Source organism: Diadema antillarum, unplaced genomic scaffold, assembly GCF_040938485.1.
Source record: "Diadema antillarum isolate AM-2024a unplaced genomic scaffold, OU_Dant_1.0 scf00000022, whole genome shotgun sequence".
NCBI lineage: Eukaryota > Metazoa > Echinodermata > Echinoidea > Diadematoida > Diadematidae > Diadema > Diadema antillarum.
This window is the reverse complement of record NW_027270911.1, coordinates 1279625-1303031: the sequence shown is the minus strand read 5'-3', so window position 1 is coordinate 1303031 and position 23407 is coordinate 1279625.

The window sequence follows — 23407 nt, the reverse complement described above, 5'->3', positions numbered from 1 at the left end:
CCGGGAAATAGCACCAAAAATATTAGTTGCCCCCCCCCCTTTACGAAATTCCTGGATCCGTCCCTGACGATGTCTATAACAATTTTCCTTTACCTAAATAACATTCAACTTTTGATCCTCTTAAACAATATGAATAGTTAGATAAATGGCAAGATTAAAGGCCACCAGAAGCAATCATGTGCACAGTAAAAGTGTGTGTGCGTTGGAAAAGAATTAATGAACATTATGTGTGAAAACACTGACGTGAAAAAGTGATTCGATATGTCAGCGGGTGTAATTTGCATACAATATGGATACAACCTTGATCTTTGATCACTGCCTTATTGTTAATTGACCGGTGAATTCTGACACTATTCCATTAAGCTAAATGTTCTTAATTCTATGCATAATTACACTGAATTGAATTGAATTGAATTGAATTGAATGGAGTTGAATTGAATTGAAAAGGTGTTTTATTCATCAATATCCATCGCAGCCCGGAGGCTGGATTACAGACATTATTAACAAAATGACCATGAATACATTAAAAATACACACAAGATACAGGGTAGCAATGAGAAAAAAAAATGTATACACACACACACACACACACACACACTATACGACCGTTACCGCACTCTACGGTGGCTGTTTTCCAAAACTATTATTACTATACTTTTCATATCGCCCTGTATATTACAGCTTTATATTGCACCTTAATACGGAAGGCTCTATAGCCCTGCATATTGATCCAGGCGTATGTAGATTTGTAGATTTTATAGATAGGCCTACTAGATCGATCACACACAAGATATTACATGTACTAGCTGAGCGCATCATTTTCCCCCCTCTACTAAACTTAGTAAAGCAGGCCTACGTGAATGGTTCGTCGAGTATTTATAGCACAATCAAAATAATGATACTGTATCACACACCATGCACTACTTAACCCGAATGCTATTTTCTTTACGACCGGCTTGCGTATGATACTGGTATTTATGTTGTTGTTGTGGTTGTTGTTGTTGTTGCTGTTGTTGTTGTTGTTGTATTTGAGGCGCGTCATTCAGATATGAATATTTGGTATTTATGAGCGAACACAGTTACTAGTCTTGTAGTGAGGCTGCCGCGTCACAAAAATTGACGCGCATTGCATTCTGGGAGAGATCCTATTGCCGGGGGATTCAAACTAGTTACTGTTCTCATATCTATTCCAATAAAATAAAGGTGACGGTCTTTTTTTTTTCATGACAGGAACAAAAGTAATAGGTTCCCAAAATATTGAGCCTTGAACTGACTGTTACTAAAAATCCTTGGAACCTGATTAAAAATCCTTGGAACCTGATTAAAAATCCTTGGAACCTATTCTTTAATCAATATAGTGCTAGATGTGCAAAAAATTGTACCAGCGCGGAAAATTGGATCAAATCGACTTATATATATGTGATCTCATAATGTCATTGCAATTTCCCTCGTGGAATTATCGTTGTCCTGAAATTATTGCGTAATGTTATGTAACCGACCATGACCTGTAACTGTTCACCTGTACCTCGGTGAGAAAATACTTTGCCATGCTTTACTATTCAGTGATCCAGGTGATCTAACTTTGTGTATTAGTGAAAGCATGCAGACAGACCTCTCCTCTCTCCTTTCTTCTATCCTATCTCTATGCAAGTCATCCCTCCCCCTATTTTCCTATATGTTATGTATTATGTACGAGGGCTGCATGCAAATCAAGCAATGCTTAAGCAGTAGCCCTTCTGCGTTATTCATTGCATCACTGTTCTGTTGGACATTGTACAGGCAATGAAGAAATGTATTGCTGTATATTCTAAAGGTAATGAAAAAACTCATTTTGTTAGCAACTATAACGTTCATGTATATCCATCTATATGTATGGTACCATTAATGTATATGATATATTATGTTTATGTATCTGCATGAGCAATGATATAATGCAGGGACCAATAAAATAAAATAAAATCAAATCAAATCAAATCAAATCAAATCAAATATATATGCCTACCAAATTCCCTATAGATACATTATCGATGTGCAGAACTGGAGTCAAAACTCGATGGCCTAATTTATAAGCATTTTATGGTTGAACTTTGGTATGAAAGTGATTTTGCAATAGAAGGTAATGGAGAATTCCTGTACATGTTTACAGGTGAACGATTTACCATGTTAAAGGCGAGTAACCAGACTTCCCTCTTTCTTCCATGTTGCCGGTAACTATTTTGCAACATACTAAGGCTTGCAAGTTTTTCAAATTTGTTACCCCCCCCCCCCCCCAACAGCGATTAGATAAAAGGATTTCCATTCCTCACGAAACACCGCAACAGAATCTCTCTAAATTCCGTGGATTGAAAATCAATCTAATAGATCGTAGTCAGGGACCAATCCAAAATTGGATTTAAGTTTCAATCGAATAAGATTGAATTCTAACTCTATTAGATTAAAAACTTCAATCCAACGTTTGGATTGGTCCCTGACTATAATCTATTTCAATCTAAGGACTTTAGAGTGTGACATGAGGTATCGTGGCCTAAGCTCAGGAAATGCCCCTATTCTCATCCCATTATACCATATTTGAAGAGTTTTAGGTTCACCACAAATGCATCCACAATCACAACAGTGCAGTCTCGTTATAACGAACACGGTTATAACGACATTCCGGTTACAACGGAGTATAAATTCGGGCGGCAATGTTATTCACTCTATGTACATGTATTTTTCATTGTTTATTTGTTCAGTTATTATTTCGAAAATTTCGTTACAATAAAATGAAAGAAAACTGTCGATCCCGGGGACTTCGTTATAACGGGAGTCCACTGTACGGCAATTATACACCATTTAGGAATCATGCGGTGAGTGCATCAAATTTCAGACGTTTCATTTCAGACGTTCATGTATATCCAGGACAAACTCCTGCAATGCAGTATAACATAAATAATCACAGGAGACGTTGTTTTTCCTTTCAATAAAAGTTTATTTCGTAACTTGGTTTACAGAACTTGATTTTGCACATCAAAAGAAACATATCCACATGCAATGAAAGATAATTGAACCATATAGTTAAATACATTGTACTTGTCACAGAAATTTGACGTTATACCACCTCCTTGGTTATAATTTTCAAACAGAAAAGCTTTCAAGCGTAATTTCTGAGTTGAAACAGGAAGCAAAATCCAAATGCAATGAATACATTGTATTTTGATACAATTGTAGCATATACGATACATAGTTTTACTGTACTATATCACAGGAATATTACGAAATACTTTCTTTAAACAGAGAATGTCTTAACACGAAGATTCCAAATAAAAGGAAGCCAAATCCAATTACACGTACAATGAAATAACTTAGACACCGTGTCTGAACCATAAACTTATGCTACACAGTGTATGGCACATACATTTCAAATTCTTTTTTTTTTTTAATGAAAATGTTCTATGCGTAATTCAAAAGTTAAAAAAAAGCAAATGTAATGAAATAGCTCTGAATCATATAAATTATACTATGTCTTACATTGCATCATCATGGCAAGATATTTTTCTATGAAAAACACACACAAAAATATTGAGGAATGTGCTAAGTCCCTGAAGTTTAGGTGGGGGTTTTAATTTCATCAAGTATTGGTACATTAATTCTTGTTCAATTTCACTGTAACTTGTTCAATTTCACTGTAACTAAACTACAAAATATACTTGATTCGGATATACCAACCAAACCATAATGGTTTTGCAAATTGTATGAATTAGCGCTTGCACTCACTCAAAATACATGGCAGCATCGCTAATCACATGAAGCATTCATCCATGCAGAATAATCATTTAATCTAAATCAATTTGTCATGTATTTTCTGTCAATGCAACTGCATTTCTTGATGCTGACATACAAACATTACATAATCTTGAGTACTTGTATTATGTATTCAAATGTATGTATCTCAAATAGTTTATATCTAGCAGTTTACAGAAAATGTGTGTTATGCTCTTAGGTCTAAAATAGCACTCTCTTTCATAAATGTTTTTACATAGCTTTTTATGTGTAATCTTAAACAGTCACTGTTTTAGATCTAAATTGTATAAAACTTCTGGTTTATTCATGAGATAAACATCCAAGACTTATCATTACATATATCATAACATCATCTTGCCTTTGTACTTCATTTTGTTGTATTATATCTTGCCAGTATATTTACACATTAAAAGTCTACTGTGAGACTTTGTAATACAACATACCCTGTATGTAATTTTGTGAGGGTGGAAAATAGAAGAGAGATGCAAGATTTTTTCTTCTAGTGTATCATACAATATTCTAAAGTTATGGTTAAAAGTATTTGCTAATCCTTATATGTTTGTTTTTCTAGTAGGTTTAACGCAGATTTCGTAAGGATGGAGTTTACTACTTTTTGTTCAAAATTTTCAACAAAAATGATCAATGTAGATGTGGATGGTCACAATGATGGCGATGGAAATGACGGTACATTGTAATAGCGATAAAAGTGGTGAAATTTGACATGATCGCCATGATTATGCTTCATAATTATGGTAGTGACAATAATGTTTGTACACGTAAATGAATTACTGTTTTGGATAGTGATGAAGATACTGATTATGATTTGTGCGTCACCATTGCTTAGCGTTGGCTTCATGTCAGATTGCTATATGTTGTGCAATTAATGAAACTTTGGGCTTAGGAGCTAGCAGTGTCTTTAATTATTAGGTGTTTGTCACAAGTTGTCTTAAAACAAGTTAGATTTTAAACTAGAGCTAGAATGAAAATTTAGAAATTTGACTGACAAATTAGGTGATACATTTAATTTCTGAGCTGGGCAAATTGCAGTGGCAATTAACTTCACAGATTTTTATAATAACGAGTTCTGGGATTCTTGATTACCTATTATAGCTTCACGGGTTTACATAATACGGGGTCCTGGGGTCCTTTTAAGTATCATCATCCTAGTCATAATTCCTGCCAAGTTTGATGAATTTGTATTTACCAGAAGAAGATATTATTATGTGGTGCCCCCTCCCCCTTCATGGCCCACTAAAAAAGATCAGAAGGTAAGTCTCATGAAAAATTCAGCTCATTCTCCTCTTCCAGAACATTCTGCAACTGTGATGTTGGATGGAACTCATAGTGATCACAGAAGTCATCATCAGCATGAAAGTCAAGACATCCCAGATTATGAAAGTAATGAAAGTTTCTTGTTCACTCTTAATCAAGAAGAGTGGAAAAGCATGAAACCTTTTGGATGCGAACTCGACCTTCACGAAAAATGATGAGAGTTACATGCCAAGAAATTCCAAGAAGTAAACAAAGTGTGTGTTCTTGTCTTTACATACAACCACACAAAGTGTACCGGTAGCCGAAAGCGCAAACCACCATTTGCAAAAGCAATAATTGCATTTGCAAATTCAAAACATGCTGCAGATACCACTTTGGCATTGCAACGAGACTTAGTGTACTGCCTATCAAAAGATTAAGGTACCTGTCTACAGATTTGGAACAGCAAACCACGATGGATACGAAGGAAACGAGATTGAGGCTTCTGAAAGGTGAAAAAATGGATTACTGTGGTTACAGAGCTAAGAAAGGAAGGTGTCATGAAATGGGGATTGGTATTACCAGACAGTAGCCTCAATGTCAGAGCAAGAAAAGCAAGCAGGCAACCTCACTACATGTATAACGCTTGATGTCTTACACACCGATTTGGCTGAAAGGAGAATTTCGACAAACCTACAGATTACGTTTTTTTCTTTTTCAAGAGGTGGAACTCTTACAAGAGGTGCACAAAGACATCCACACAAATGGAATCTACACCGATGGCACGTTTAATTGTGCAGTAATTCAGCATCTATTCATTCAAGGTACACCTTATGACTGACCAGCAAATTCAACTCTATCAAGAACAGTGCTGTATTTTGATGCCACTGGTCAACTGTCAAGAAAATTCCCTGCAAAAGGAAAGCAGTCCTTTACTATGCACTTGTGATAACAAATCTTAAGAGTGGTATTCAAACATTCTTTTTTTGAGATTAGTTAATTCGATTTTGAAAGGGAAAAAACTCATGTCCCGATTCCCGAGAGAAGAGGTTTACTTTTCTTGGGCTATGATCCAAACCGTACTCCATGCATTCATGGAGAAGACAAAGTCATGAATCAACCAGACATATCAAGGGTTTGACATATCCTCATGTCTGCACCACTCACATGCTGACAGATGTAGGCAGAAGATTAAAGGAAGTAATGAAGGACAAGGGAATCAGACAGTTTTGTCTACATGCCTTTGCTCTGCTCCAAAGGGAGCATAAATCTGAAAGGCGGCACAGTTATTTGACCATCTTTGTCAGGCGACAGAGAGTGAATTCACTTCACCTGATGTGAGGATGACCTGACCTGATGACAGGATTCTCTGCAATATCTGAAGAGTATAGAATGAAGCAGAAGGATTGATGAGGAATTTGTACAATAGAATCAGGTAGAAACATCACTCTTTTGAAGTGATAGAATAAGTTCTGTGTATATGACCAAGGTGTACAGGATTGTGACACAGAGGGGCATGATGACTGGTATGCTGAGAAAAGGGAGCTCTACCAGATGGTCCTATACAACGCCCCCATTGCCAGCACTGCAGGCACAGCAGCCACGGCAAACCAGCAGGCCCTCCACCTTCATTAAGATGCCTGGCACCTATAATATGTACACCCTGCCCATTTCCAAGGCCCCATTGCCACCCCCTTGAGTGCTTAAGGGTGTGCACATCATCAAGGTAATGGAAAGGACGCCAGTCTACCAGGAGTTCATCTTGAGTTCATCTTGAGTGTGACTGCAGAGATCTGTTGCATCGACGTGACCAAGCAGGTATCTAGTTAATCCTCAATGTACCCTTCTTAGAATTGTAGGAGTTATGGACAAGTTAAATGCTACGGCAGAGAAGAAAAATGACAAGCTAGACAATGATAAGGACATCAAAGAAGAGTCTGAGCAAGACATAGAATGCATCAATCCCCTTGATGAAATCAGCATGAACTATTCTTAGATCAGAAAAATTCAAATAGTGACAGAACAAGTGAACCCAGTCTAAGTACATGAGGGTTTGTTCAATGCAGTCCTCACGAAACAGCGCATCACAGAAGACGCAGTTCGGCTGAATGAGATATGCCCAGGCTGCAACAATCACAGAGGAGTCAAAATAACTTTACATACTCATGGAAATCCTCAAAAATTGACCTGCAGTCAGCTGCTTTTCCTCCCCAACCAAGATAGCGCAGAAAGTCAAGGGCCAACACCAGCAAAAAGTCGATCAAGTTCAGAATGACAGAGTAATGGCAGACGTAAAAATCCCTCTACCCAACATCAACATTAAATCAATCACCAATTTCCTAAACAAGGAAAAGAAGAGGGCTAACTATATGTCCACAGTGGTATCCAAGGCACCAAGCCATCGGCGGGTAGTGTCCACCTAGGTGATTCCATATGCTCCTCCCTTTCTGACATCACTGACTCTTTCCGACAGGACACAGGTGGAATATCCATCCATATCGCTGGAAACATGTGATGTGCATGGGCAAAGCCAAAGAGTGAATTTTGACCTGCTACAAGCTCCACCTGCCCTACCCACATTGCTACCCTATCCCTTTGTAAAGAAATACGAGTCCAAATGGGGCCACGCGTTATTCGGCAGAGTTCACGGTCCAGAGTCCTCACAGAATAGCGCAGCACAAAAACAAGATTTGGCTGGATGGGATATGCTCAGGCTTGAGCAATCACAGAGGAGTCAAAGTTACTACAAACTTGTAAAGATCCTCAAAAATCAACCTGCAGTCAACTGCTTGTCCTCCCCAATAAAGATAGCACACAAGGTCAAGGGCCAATACCAGCAAAAAATCGATCGATTACAGGATGACAGAGTAATGGCCGATGTACAAATTCCTCTCCCTAACATCAACATCAAATCGATCACAAATTTCCTGAACAAGGAAAACAAGAGGGCTAACTATCTGTCCACGGTGGTATCCAAGGCACCAAGCCATCGCTGGGTTGTGTCCACCAAGGTGATTCCAGATGCTCCTACTCTTCCGACATCGCTGACTCCCTCCCAACAGGGCACAGGTGAAATATCCATCCACACTGTTGGAAACCTGTGATGTGTGTGGGCAAAAGCAAAAAGTGAATTTTGACCTGCTGCAAGCTGCACCTGCCCTACCCACATTGCTACCCCATCCCTTTGTAAAGAAATATGAGACCAAATGGGGCCACAAGTTATTAGGCAGAGTTCATAGTCAAGAGTCCTCACAGAACAGCGCAGCAGAAAAAACAAGGTTTGGCTATATGAGATTTGCTCAGGCTGCAGCTTTCACATAGGAGTCAAGGTTACTTTACAAACTTGCAAAGATCCTTAAAAATCAACCTGCAGTCAGCTGCTTGTCTTCCCCAACAAAGATAGCACACAAGGTCAAGGGCCAATACCAGCCAAAAGTCGATCGAGTTCAGGATGACAGAGTAATGGCAGACGTAAAAAGTCCTCTACCCAACATCAACATTAAATCAATCACCAATTTCCTAAACAAGGAAAAGAAGAGGGCTAACTATCTGTCCAAAGTGGTACCCAAGGCAGCAAGCCATCGGCGGGTAGTGTCCACCAAGGTGATTCCAGATGCTCCTACCCTTCTGACATCACTTACTCCCACCGACAGGGCACATGTGGAATATCCATCCATATTGCTGGAAACATGTGATGTGCATGGGCAAAACCAAAGAGTGAATTTTGACCTGCTGCAAGCTGCACCTGCCCTACCCACATTGCTACCTCATCCCTTGGTAAAGAAATATGAGACCAAATGGGGCCACATGTTATTAGGCAGAGTTCATAGTCAAGAGTCCTCACAGAACAGCGCAGCACAAAAAACTAGGTTTGGCTATGTGAGATTTGCTCAGGCTGCAGCCATCACATAGGAGTCAAGATTACTTTACAAACTTGTAAAGACAGTAAAAAATCAACCTGCAGTCAGCTGCTTGTCTGCCCCAAAAAAGATAGCGCAGAAGGTCAAGGGCCAATACCAGCGAAAAGTCGATCAAGTTCAGGATGACAGAGTAATGGCAGACGTAAAAATCCCTCTACCCAACATCAACATTAAATCAATCACCAATTTCCTAAACAAGGAAAAGAAGAGGGCTAACTATATGTCCACAGTGGTACCCAAGGCACCAAGCCATCGGCGGGTAGTGTCCACCAAGGTGATTTCATATGCTCCTCCCCTTCTGACATCACTGAATCTTTCCGACAGGGCACAGGTGGAATATCCATCCATATTGCTGGAAACATGTGATGTGCATGGGCAAAAGCAAAAAGTGAATTTTGACCTGCTGCAAGCTGCACCTGCCTACTCACATTGCTACCCAATCCCTTTGTAAAGAAATATGAGACCAAATGAGGCCACACGTTATTCGGCAGAGTTCACGGTCCAGAGTCCTCACAAAGTAGCGCAGCACAAAAAACAAGGTTTGGCTGGATGAGATATGCTCAGGCTTGAGCAATCACATAGGTGTCAAGCTTACTTTACAGACTTGTAAAGATCCTCAAAAATCAACCTGCAGTCAGTTGCTTGTCTGCCCCAACAAAGGTAGCGCAGAAGGTCAAGGGCCAATACCAGCGAAAAGTCGATCTAATTCAGGATGACACAGTAATAGCAGATGTAGAAATTCCTCTACCCAACATCAACATTAAATTGATCACAAATTTCCTGAACAAGGAAAACAAGAAGGCTTACAATCTGTCCACGGAGGTGCCCAAGGCACCAAGCCACCAGCGGGTAGTGCCCACTAAGGCTATTCCAGATGCTCCTATCCTTCCGACATCGCTGACTCCCTCCCAACAGGGCACAGGTGAAATACCATCCATACCGCTGGAAACTTGTGACAAGTTGAATTTTGACTCACCACAAGCTGCACCAGCCCAGCCCACTGGCCCCCTGTGAAGATGCCTCAATTACCCCAATTACTTAAGGTTCCTATTCTGATGGTGGTACTGTCTCAGCCCAGTGCCGCTTCAGTGTCATGTGTCTCTTCATGTCATGTACCATTTACAGTGACATAACCTCCATCCTTATCTCCTCCGCCCAAGTCTGGCAAGCCTTAACAATCAAAGAAATCATGTGCTTTGGGATCGTGGTATATTTAATTGGGGTGGGCAGAGGAAGTGCTGCAGGCCGTCAAAGGAGAAGCTAGGGGACAACACCAACAGAATATTTACTTTATGTAACAGAACATACCATTTACTAACACCAGGTGGCTCTGTGTGGTTACTCCCGTCCTGTGCAGAGGCAGCAGCAAAATGAAAAGTAGAGTATCTGTGGCAGGGAACATTGTTTCTGAATTTCAGGCAATATGCGGTATAGACCATGAAATGGCTGGTGGAGAATTATATTGGTGACATAAACTAGCTGATGGGACAAAACTGGCAGCACGATGAGAGTTACCATCCTGCCAAGTGGGCCAAAGAGAACCTGCTAGAGTATGTATCCCAGTTTCCAACAGTCATGCACCACCTCAATGCTATCCATTAGGTAAGTTATGTGAAGATTCAGAGAAACTTCCAATAGGTGGTATTGATTTCATTAATGTCTGTCTCTTACTGTGATAATTGTTAAATCATTCAAAATATAGTTCATCAAACCTTTCAGGAACATAGAAACAAGCAATCTCTGTGTGATCGCAACAATGAGGACCTCAGAAGGACCATTCGCCATTCTCAGGCATTTACCTCTGGAAGGATCGCGTTGTCCGCCAGACTAATCATTGAGCTCTGTTGAGCAGGAGGTTTCCTCAACAGACCAATCACTGATCTCTGTTGAGCAGAGTTGAGGAAGCTTGTTTGCTCAACAGACCCATCACCTATTGAGTAGTGGGGGTCCATGACGTCATTGCCCATTCACAAAAGACTTCTTCGTGTTTGGAGGAAAGTTTGCGAAAGAAGTCTATCTCCGTACGTCAATTCACAATGCATGTTGTCTGAAAATGTCGTGTGAGAGCTAATTTTGAGAGATGATTCATAAAACCACTCCAGGTTTCCATTGGTTATTGAGCATTGTTTAGATATTCGTTCTTGTTGACACCTGGTAGCCTCGAAACATCAGATTTTCTCTGTTTATGTTTTCTCATCTAATACCATCGAATGGTCGCAGCACTGAGCAAGGCAGTCCCACTCGTGTAAAACTGTGTCGGCCGTATTCTCCGATGGTGGAATCGCGATCGAGCTACGTCCCACAGTAGCACCGTATGCAGCGGTTTCACGGTTTGGTAAGTTGATAAACTCTGTCTGGAACATCACTAAAGTAACAATCAGTATCCCATTTGACGCCACTACACACCAAATTTCACAAAAAAAAACGTGAATTAGAATCTACTTGAGTATTTGTAAATAAGCTACTGGTGTACATGTGTAAAAATATAACGGTAAGAGTTAGACAGGTACCTACGCTGTGATGGTAGTTTCGGGCTTTCGACTTCAAGAAATTTGAGATCTAACGTTAGAATCTATCAATTGAACACGAATACAGTCTGCATTGTCATTTAAGGTGAGTGCTTCACATTTTCTATAGTTCAGGGTATTCAAACTGAGCTCCTTCCTGTATTTAAGCTCTCTTTGTTACTGTACGTTCTACGTGGATTGTTATGAAATCCCATAGGAATGAATCGTAGAATTCAATGTTCATAGTCTATAGATGAATTGTCTAAACTTGAGAAGTTTGCTTTCTGTATTTCTTAGGGTCTGTTTTTTTACTCATATATATATATATATATATATATATATTTTTTTTTTTTTTTTTTTTTTTTTTTTTTTGCATGTGTGTGTGTGTAACTTTATACACTCGATGACTGGTGGCTTATTTCATGAGAAGGCCACAACATCTCATGATGCTGTCTGTTACTATTTACATGAACTAAATTTTGGTTGTGTGTTGTTTTTTTTTTAAACAGGTCAGGATGGAGGCCAGCTTCGAGTGCGCTGTTTGCCAGCAGAAATTCAATGTCAGATCAAATCTGATGAGGCACTTGAAGACTCATAAGAAGGAGAAGGACTTCAAATGCCCATCCTGCCCTAAAACATTTACCCTGAAACAAAATTTGGACAGGCATCTTCAGACCCATAGATACCCCAAAATAAGGCTGTACAAGAATGGGCAAGAAGCTCTGTTGGACTGTCGAAAAAGACTGTTTGAGATGAAAACTGGTTACTTTTTTTCAGATCTGTCCTATTTTAATTTTCTCCATCTTTTATTTGCCGAAAATGTTCTCCAGGACTCACATTAATGTCTGTCACTTACTGTGATAATTGTTAAATCATTCAAAATCTATAGTTCATCAAACCTTTCAGGAACATAGAAACATGCAATCTCTGTGTGATTGCAACAATGAGGACCTCCAAAGGACCATTTGCCCATTCCCAGGCAATTTTCCATCAAAGGCTTAACAGCCTACTCAACAGACCAATCATTGAGCTCTGTTGAGTAGAGCTCTTACTCAACAGACCAATTAAATTGTTGTTTTGAGCAGGGCCAAATACGCAGTCTTGCTCAACACACCAATCACTGAACTCTGTTGAGCTTGGGCGATGATGTCACAACTACTCATTAATATTCATAAGTCTGGCTAGTATTCTGCCAAAACGATCACAGCCGGAGCAATTTTCGATCAGGTAATAGGTATTCTTACTTATTTTCATCCCCCATTTTGACTTATATGCTCCAGGCGAGGCCCTCTTAGCACCCACATCTGAAGCAGACACGTTGCGAGTCAACTACAAGAAAAGGTGGCTCTAACATCGACATGAGTGCTGTGTGGTTTGATCCCAACACTGCCAAGAGGCAAGCAAAGTCCATTAGTGCAGGTTTGGGAGCAGAGGATATGTGGAGAGCCCAAGTCAAAATCACATGGGGCCAGTATAAGGGAAAGACATTTCACTGGCTGATGGAGAACGATGTCGGATGGATTTGCTGGCTGCTTGGAGAGTACTAGGGAAAGGGAGACAAGCATCCTCTCCACAGCTGGCAGAAAGAACAGCTTCTCCAATTCGTATGTGAATATCCCATTCTGAAAGACAAAGTGGACAAGCGCTTGAAGAAGGAGTAGATGGCAACCAAGCAAAAGCAGATTGGTAAGTAATAATTTATTTTTAAAAATTCGAACCTTTTTCAATCTCTCTAACCAATTCTTTTGTAATTTTCTTTTTGTCATTGTTATTCTTTTATACTTCAGAGGAGGTTTTCAAGAAGTCAGACATTCCTTTTCAGACGACACTGACATCCGTGACATCCGACACGATTCCGGGCCCATCTACCTCATCTTCACCACCACCCTCTGTGCTTCTATCATCATCATCAACACCATTAGAAAGATGGCAGAAGTTTGAAGCCAATAATATATCACCTCTTCCTGTCATCCAATCTGGTTCAAATCTATGTGAGTAAATTGAAAGATGTTTGGGGATAGTGTCCTGAGAGTTTGGTCGAATTTTGAGCAGCAGAACAGATTTTATCTACATGGATACCAAAGTGAACTAGCGCCGAGAAGACCGCCTGGCTTGGTGTGCTTCCACAGATGTTATGTGAATTCATTATGCACGAGTGCTATCTTGTAATCATGCTTGTTTAATGCATGTATTCAATCACATCATGATACGCAAACTGATTTTGATGACTTTCTTCTACAACAGGTGTATCAAGATGGTGCTATACATGTGCGACCAGTGCGGGTCACAGTTTATCGTTAAGTCTAACCTCACCCGGCACAAAAAGACTCACAGTGAAAAAAGCGTCAAATGTGAAAAGTGTGGGGGAAAATTCATATTACTTCAGCACTTGCGCCATCACCTTGAAAAACAATTAAAGCCAGTAATTCCAATTTATGATGGCAAGAGTGGGGAGGAGGCAAGACTTCAAAGAAGTAAGGAGGCCAAATGCTACTCCCACCTTGAAGATAGCTTGAAAGTGTGTGAGGATCGCTGGAAGGACCCACAAGCTGCCGAGGCCAAGGTGAGACAGGTTGCAGGGGATTTGTGGCAAAGTCACGCGGTGATCACCTTCGGGACATATGCCGGCCAGAACATACAGTGGCTACTTTCCAATGATGTTGGATACAGTGCACTTTGGCGGCATGATTGTTTAATACATGAAGGTCAGTTTGACCTCAATCCCTCGCACCTGTGGCAGAAACAGCAGTTATTGGCTGTTATTAACACATACCCCATCCTTACCTAGGAAGTGAGAAAGAAGCAGGTTGGTGCATTAAATCAAATTTGTAAATCCTAATGATTAACCCCTTCAGATAGTTGGACTAACCCATAAAAAGCTAATCCTTAAAGCGTGTAAACAAACATTTGAACCCAATCCCGCTAATGCTCAAGACATGCAAGATATGCCAAAAATCTTTGTTCAAAATGTTAAAACAATGTTCAATTCCATTTGAAAGTAACACAATCGTATCTCTCTCCCTTTTACCCTGTTTATAGAAAAAAAAAGCCTGCCGTTGGGTCCAACCAGCCAGCCATCCAGCCAGCCAGCCAACCAGCCGAGCCAGCCCATATCCTCTTTGGTGACTATTGAAGACGAGTATATTGATGACGCCACACTATTGGCACTTGCAGGTGAATAATTTCAATCTTATTTTAAGGAAACATCAGAAAATAACAACCACTAACAGTATTTAAAAGAAAATGTCATTCAGCATGAAACCTTGTACTTGATAGCTGTACTTATTTTCACATGAATAAATAGATATAAATTTACACAAATAAATGAATGAATGAAATGAAACAAATAACTATGTATTTATTCATAGCTATAATCGAAATAACCAACTAAAATCACTGTGTTGAGTGGGGCCAAGCAGGCAATCTTGCTCAATAGACCAATCACTGAGCTTTGTCGAGCTTGGGCGATGATGTCACAAATTCTCATTGATATTCATAAGTCTGGAAAGTATTCTGCCTAAACGATCAGAGCCAGAGCAATTTTCGATCAGGTAATAGGCATTTTTACTTATTTTCATCCCCCATTTTGACTTTTGCTGTGTGATTTGTTCCCCACACTGCTGAGAGACAAGCCAAGTCCATCAGTGCAGGATTGGGAGCCGAAGATATGTAGAGGGCCCAAATCAAGATAACAAGGGGCCAGTACAAGGGAAAGACATTTCACTGGCTGATGGAGAATGATGTTGGATGGATTTGCTGGCTGCTCGGAGAGTACAAGGGAAAGGGAGAAGACAAGCATCCTCTCCACAGCTGGCAGAAAGAACAGCTCTTCAAGTGTGTGTCTGAATATCCACTCCTTAAATCAAAGTGGACAAGCGCTTGAAGAAGGAGCAAATGGCAACCAAACCAAAGCATATCGTTAAGCCTTCAAGGGATCCTGAAGATGCTGGTGATGCCTTCATCGAAGATGCCCATTTGCTGACCCTGGCTGGTGAGTTTTTTTTAAAACTGTGTCGGGTGAGGGGCACACTATGAGAAGGACGGTTCTCAAGAATGAGCTCAAATTCCATCCTCCCCCTCTGCCAACTACCCTGAAAGATAGCCTGCCTTCCATGAACTCATTCCTCACCACGCCAGTGTGCTTCTGGCGGCCTGTAGGGGTCCTGGGAGCAAAGATCAAGTGCCCCAACTCATCATGTACAACCCCGCCAGACAGCTTCATAAGAGCTGGATTATGCACCTGTTGCCAGGCAGGTGTGTGGAATGCGCTTTAACTACACCCTGCTGACAGAGCAGTTAAAGATGATTCCAGATGCTCCTGTGCTTCCAACGTCAATGCTTAACCCCCCCCCCCCCCCACCCCAACAGTGGAAAACAATTGCTACCACCGGAAACCGTGCACGGGAAAACAAGTCAAGTTTTGACGCACCACCAGCTGCACTAGCCCTACCTACATTGACAATGAATATTAATACCACCGCCAATGTACAAGTGCATTACAGCCACACCTGTTTGTGCACTGACAATCCAGTCGAACTGGGGTAAGAACAATACTTAAATTTCAATATCAAATGAAATATTAGGCAATTAATGTGCCCATGAGTTTTGATAAATGCACCAATACTTGCAGACAGCTAGCCTGCTGGTCTCCCCATGCATGGACGCATGCATGGGAGTAGCACCAATCTCCCCTCCTTTTATATGTTATTTTCTGGTGGGAAAATATTCATTACTGTTAAGGGTTAAATCATACAATTATTTCAAATTTCCCCATATATGTAAAGCATTTGAAAAGAACACATTGAACAGAGTGTACGTAATACGATCATGTATGGAGTTCATGTATTTATCGTGTCAAAAAACAGATCGCAGGTATGGTGCTACATGAGTGCCCAGACTGTGGGATGAAGTTTGAGGTGAAATCAAATCTCACGAGACACCGCAAAATATATGAGGAGCGAGGGTATAAGTGTGAGCAATGCAGGAGCTGTTTTACGCTCAAGCTACATCTTGATCGGCACAAAAAGCTTCACTCTTACCCCAAGATTCCTCTAAATCGAGATGGAGGGGCCCAGATGCAAAACATTGCAGAGGGGGATCATATCTGGAAAATGGAGGAGAAGGAGAAGGTGGTCGACAAGATCTGGGGGATCCGAAGACTGCGGAGGCTGAAGCCAAGTGTGGTCATGAGCTTTGGAGGAGGAGACAGGAAAAGAATTTCATTGGGCCAAATGAGTTTGTAAAATGAGAGTCCACTGTACATGATACTAATTATATGAATATACAACCTCAGCAATTATTGCATGTAATGAAGTCATGACAAAGATGCATGTAATGTCACTGTTCATGTTAATTCTCATGATCTTCGCTATTAATCATCTCTTATTACGAAATCATGACAAAGATGCGGTAATGTCACTGTTCATGCTAATTTTTCATGATCTTTGCTATTAATCATCTCTTTTTATTTTTACTTTTCTTTCCTCAACTGAACTTGAAGTAGATGGTCTGGTCATGCAGTCAGTGTAAAACTCTTTTATTCTTTTTATCAATTCACAATCTGTATTTTCTTATTTTGTTTATTTACAGCTGACCAAGAAGCTGATGAAGAGGTGGAGTCCGAGACTGAGTCTAAGGTCTAGTCCAAGGATGAAGGCATCGGTGAGGACCCTCCACCCGATGACCCAGTGAATGCTGTGCCAGCAAAGCACATCTTCCTCACCAAGCAGGAGCAGGTAGATGAGGAGGTGTCTCCTGTAATGGAAATTGTCTTGATGATCAAGGCTCTCAAATCTCAATCTCCCAGGAATTTATGAAGTTGAGGACCTCGCCATCCTCCTCCTGAAGCTGGCGGATGGGGATCAGCACATCATCCCAGCCCCTCTCAGACAGGACATCGCAAAAGCTGCCCGAAATCTTCACAATCATGACAGAATAATAATAATAATAATAATACATAACATTTATAAAGCGCTTAATATCATATTTCTAAGCGCTGGGGAAAAACAAAGATAGAGAACGAGTGAAGAAGAAAACAATAAGCAATCCACATATAAGTACAGCAACAATCATATATATGACAACAAAGAAGCGCCCGTAACTTGTGAAGAAGTATGAGTCAGCGTCGGATTACACTCTTTGGTTGATGCCTGGGTGTCGCATCCCAGGAGACTAGTGCTGCTCAGAAAACTAAGTTTGGTTGGATGCCGTTTGCCCAAGCATCATCCATCACAGAAGAATCAAGGCTGCTGTACCTGCTGGTCTCCTTGATAAAAAATCCGCCACAGGTCAGCATCATCTCGTCACCCACCAAGACAGTGGCACAGATTAAGGTGAGGTAAAAGTGAATAGTGAACAGGCCAAGGGATGACCCATTTCTATCTGGAGTTGACATCCCTCTGCCAAACATCAATGCCAAGCTCATCACCACATTCTAGATGAGACAGGATTAGAGGGCAAACTATCTTGCCACCGCCCAACCAAAGGTTAGACCACACAGGAAAGGTGCTCTCCAAGACCTCTGCAAGTTTTCCAAGACTGCAAAACCGAGTTCACACTTAAGCAGAGCCATGTAAAGACTCACTTCTATCCAAAAAATTCTAATGTACAGTCGTGGGGAGGCCAGCTAAAGTGTTCAGCTGAAGCAGATCATGTTTCCCAGCCACCAACACGATTATCAGTAACCATTGCAGATGACAGTAGGGTCCAAGAAAAGGCGGAGGAGGCGGCCAAGGCCTACAGGCATGAACTGTGGAGGGGCAACCTTGCATTATTGAAACATTTGGCCAGTACGTCGGTCAGACCTTTAAGTGGCTCTTGGAAAATGATGTTGGATGGGTTGTTTGGCTCATGAGCAGACGCTGTACATCTTAACAGGCGAGAAGGATCCTGAGCTGCTTTGGCAAAAGGAGCGGCTCCTGCAATACGCTCAGGATTATTCCATTGTCATGGACCCAACGGAAACTAAACAGCAAAAAGCCTACAACACCTGGTATTCCCAGGCTACCGACTGACGGAATACTAGTGGTTCGAGCAACCGACAAATCACAATGCTCCGTTACTCGACCAACAGACCAATCCGGTTCTTCTGTTGCTCGATTTCTGGTGGAAGATTCGAGCAACCGGCCAATCACTGTGTCTTGTTGTTCGACCGTCATATGAATATTTATGAAAAAGTCACCGGTACGTCATCAACTTAGGAATATTCAGTGTGATGACGCCTCCTTGGCGTCGATTAGCCAGAGAAAGGTAAAAATACATAGAAAAAAACTCATTTTGTCGGTAATTTTCTCGAAGTTTTAATTTATATTGATAAATTCGGTATTGTTTTATCCTCCATCTACTGATTTGTTCCTGTTTGATACCAAATAGTCAATAATTTTTGAAATATTGAACATTTTCCCCATTATTTTGCTCATTGTTCATTTACATTGTCCCACCTGTTGACTTTTGTGGTGGAAATCTTCAAATATGATTCTCAATGGCCGTCTATTGGGTTGGGTTTACTTTATTCTTTTTGCAAATAAATATGCGAATCGATCAATATGCATTAATTCTTTTGCCTTGTATACAATCCAGGTGCATATCTGGGGGTGGGTGATCCCAAGATTTTTTTTTTTTTAAATTTGGGCCTATCTACATGATTTATTTTTTTGCTAACAGTTTAAGGGCCCAAAATAATAATTTATTTTAACTTTCCAATGTCTCTTTCTAGGCCTAGTCAACATCTACACCATGGTGCTCTACACCTGTGATGAGTGTAACTCACAATTCAAGGTCAAGTCGAACCTCACCCGACACAAGAAGATCCCCAAGGGAAAGACCCTCGTCTGTGAGAAGTGCGAGGAGAGGTTCAGGCTACCCCAGCACCTTCGCCGCCACCAGGAAAAGCACTTCCTGCCAGAAATCCCCATCTACATCAGCAAGAATGGTGAGGAGCCCAGACTCTGTAGAAGTGATGAGGCTGAGCAGTACTTTGAGATGGCACAGAGTTCCAAGATCGTGGACGACATGTGGCGGACCCGGTGACTGCCGAGGCCAGAGCGAGAGAGGTTGCTGGGGAGATGTGGCGTACTCGGGTGGTCCTGACATTTGGCAGATACATGGGCAAGTCGATTCAATGGTTGCTGTCAAATGTCGTTGGATACAGCGTGTGGCTGGCTGCCCAGTTTGTCAACGACTTCTTAATATCAATGCTAAGTCAATCACCGCTTTCTTCTCCAAGAAAGAGAAACAATCTAATTACCTAGCCACAGCTACGGTCTATGTTTCTCTACATCAAAGTGAAGTGCCAGGTCTGGTTTATGGCTGAAGAAATAGGAGGAAAGTGACACACTTTGGTGGGACCCAAAGTCAGTGGAAAGGGAGGCCAGGAAATGTGGTCAAGACTTGTGGAGGTCTGACCTTGTCATTACCTTTGGCAAGCGCAAGGGTAAGACTTTCCGCTGGTTGAAGAACACAGTGGGCTATGCAGTGTGGCATGTGGACGAGTTTTTAGCAACCAGAGAAACCAACCCCTCAATGAGCTCCATGAGCGTTGAAAGTCATTGCACAGATGGTGGTGTCAACATAACACGCCAGTGAAAAGGACTTCAGTTTCCTGTAAGAGGTAATTCAGCATGACGACACTCCAGAGTTCAATGGTTACAATACAGGTCTATGATGTTTTTGTAAAAATCGTGTGTGTATTTGCTGCTAATCATATATTTTTTTCTCTCTTTTCAGCTTAGCAAGTACTCATCAGTGATGTTAGCAGTGTATAATAAATGATGAAACTCTCTCTCGACACCATGAATAATCTGGTTTTTTTTTTCTTGTTTTCTCTTCCAGTCGAACAAGAAGCAGAGGATGAGGTAGAGTCCGAGTCTGAGTCAGAGACCAAAGCTGAGTCTGATGATGAAGGTATCAACGAGGAAGCCCCTACCCCACACCCGGTCGATGCTGTTCCTGTCAAGCGCATTGTCCTCACCACGGACGAGAAAGTCGAAGCTGAGGTCTCGCCCGAAATGGAAGATATGCTGATGAGGCCATCCAATCTTCATCTCGAGAGCTTGAGGATCTTGTTCTGCTGCTCCTGAAGCTGGCTGAGGGGAATCAGCACATCGTCCCAGCTCCTCTCAGTAAGCAGATCATCGCAGCGGCAGGGAAGCTTCACGACCATGATAAGAGCGCCAGGAACTTTGTGAAGAAGTATGAGTCCCAGTGGGGGTATACGCTGTTCGGAAGGAACCTTGGTCCCGAGTCTACAGAGAACAGCGTGGCGCAGTAAACCAAGTTCGGTTTAATGTGGTACCCAGCTGCCACCCAAATCACGGAGGAATCGAGACTGCTGTACCTACTTATCACGATGTTGAGGAATCACGAACAGGTCGCCACCCTTTCTCCTGTCAAGATGGTCGCCTCCATCAAGGCCAGGTACCAGAAGATTGGGAGCAGAATCAGAGATGATGCTATCTTGTCTGGCCTTGCTATCCCTCTTCCTAAGATTAACTCCAAATCCATCCACACTTTTCATAAACAAGCAGAAGAGGGCCAACTACCTTGCTACAGCTCAGCCCAAGGTGAAGTCCAAAAGGAAGGTGCTCTCCGAGGCACCAATTCCCAAAGTTGTGGAGCTTCCTTCTTCTCAGCCACCTCATTCTTATGTGCATTTTGCCCTACGACGAACAAATCTACAACCCCGACAATCTTGACAAAGCAGATCTGTGGATGATAGGCAAGACGCCTGACGTCATGACCGAGCCGTGTCTATCAGAAGAGATTCAGGGCAAATGGGCATCTCTTGACCTTGCTGTCACACTCGCGGTTCCAACATCCTGACAGGTCTTGTCATCTTTTCTGCTTAATTTGATTTTTCAGAAGAAAAGAAAAGAAAATGAGCCTGGAAATTGCCAAACGCAAAAACATTGCACAGAAGACTAGAAATGTCGCTATGGCGACTGGTATGCCTCCACCATAATGCATGATTCTCCTAATAGGTCTATAGTACATGTGGACAATGTGTGATTACATTTTCACAAAATTGGCAAAATATTAAAATGACATGTTTGTCACAAATGTATTGAATGTTTACCTTCCTTGACCTATGTTTAATTGGATGAATAGGAGAGCATGTATTTGGGGATTTAAGAACTTTAACTTGACTTTGACCATTTCATAAGTTTATGCACTGAGTAATTTTCAAGGTATGGAGAAAAAGCGCAATTTCTGTATTGAACAGTAAAATGTTATCATTTTCATCTGGCCTTTGATTCATAAGAGAAGCACTGTCGGGCAGAACATACATAAATTCAGCATGTACTAAGTTTCAAGATAACTTGAGCCACTTCCGAGATATGGAGAAAAAAGTAAGTTCAGCACTTTCACTTGATCTTTGACCTTTTGACCTTTGACCTTCTCGGCAAAAAAAAAAATCCCAGAGAATCTCTATTGGGTTAGACATGATACATCAAGTTTAAAAAAAAAATATCCTGCTGGCATTGCATAAATATAAGGAAAATAGTAAGATTTTGAAGTATTGCCCTTGACCTTTGACCCCTGACCTTTGACCCCATGAACCCTAAGTTCCCTAGATAACCACTGCCAGTCAGTAGATGCATATACACTATGTTCCATGAATATACCTTGAACAATTTCCAAGATACAGAGAAAAAAGTGAAATTTTAACATTTTACTTGACCTTTTGACCCCTGACCTTTTGACCTCATGACCCCAAACTTTCACCAGAAAATCTTAATTGGGTAGTACATGTATACACTAAGTTTCAAGAAAATATCTTCAGGCATTGCATAGATATGGGGAAATAGTAAAATTTTAAGCATTTGACCTTGACCTTTTGACCTTTGACCTTGAGCATGTGCACCTAAAAGTTGATAGGCACAACTTCACCCCCTAATACACATACATGCCAAGTTTCATTAGGATACCTCATAAGGTTTTGGTAGTTACCCTGTCCACAAAATTCATTACGGACGGACGGAAGGACGGACGGACGGACGGACGGACAGACGGAAGGACGGACGGACGGACGGACAACCCGAAAACATAATGCCTCCGGCACCACTTCGTGGCGGAGGCATAAAAATGTCAACTAAACGGAAACTAAACAGCAAAAAGCCTACAACACCCGGTATTCCCAGATAGTTACAGTACTCCGCCAAGTACATGAGCCATTTAGGAACAGTCCAATCGTTGCTCTTTGTTCCTAATTGCTCCGAAAGGAACAGACGAATCAAATTGCTCTGTTCCTGTCTAGTTTTGAGGGCGGATTCTCTAATGGACCAATCAGAACGCCTCGTTCCTTCAGCTGCCAATCATGATACGCTGATGTCACCACCCTACATCACCTCGCGCCTATTCACGAAGTTCCTCGGCAAAAACTTTTTACAAAAGAGTTCGAAAACTGCAGATTTTTTACCTCTTCAAGTCCTCGGAGGCCGTAGACGACCATTGGGCTGTCGCGAGCACGCACCTCGGGTGTATGCAGGTGAGGATTTAAAATGTGTTCCTTTTTTTTATTATTGCTTATTTAGGTAATCTGATCAGATATTTAATTGATCTTTTAGGATGCAATGTAATATATAAAATGATAATTGAAAAAGAAAGAAATTTGTTTTTCATGTATATTGAAGGAGAAGCAAAGGGACAGCACCCAGAGAATATTTACTTTCTGTAACAGATTGAAATTGATAATGCTGTGTTTGCAGGATTGTGGTATTTTGGAGGCAAGAAAGATTATCAAAGAGAAGCTGCTAGTGACATCACTGATAGATTACCACCAAATTCAATGGCTAAACCAGGAAAGAGAGATCCCGTTTGGCCCATAGCATGACTTTGAACACCAACTTGGTGTCATTGATGCCCCTCCCGAGAATCCATAGGGAAAGGAACTGTTTGGATTGGAGTACATCTATCCCAAGTCCTCTGACTTCTCTAGGACTACTACATACA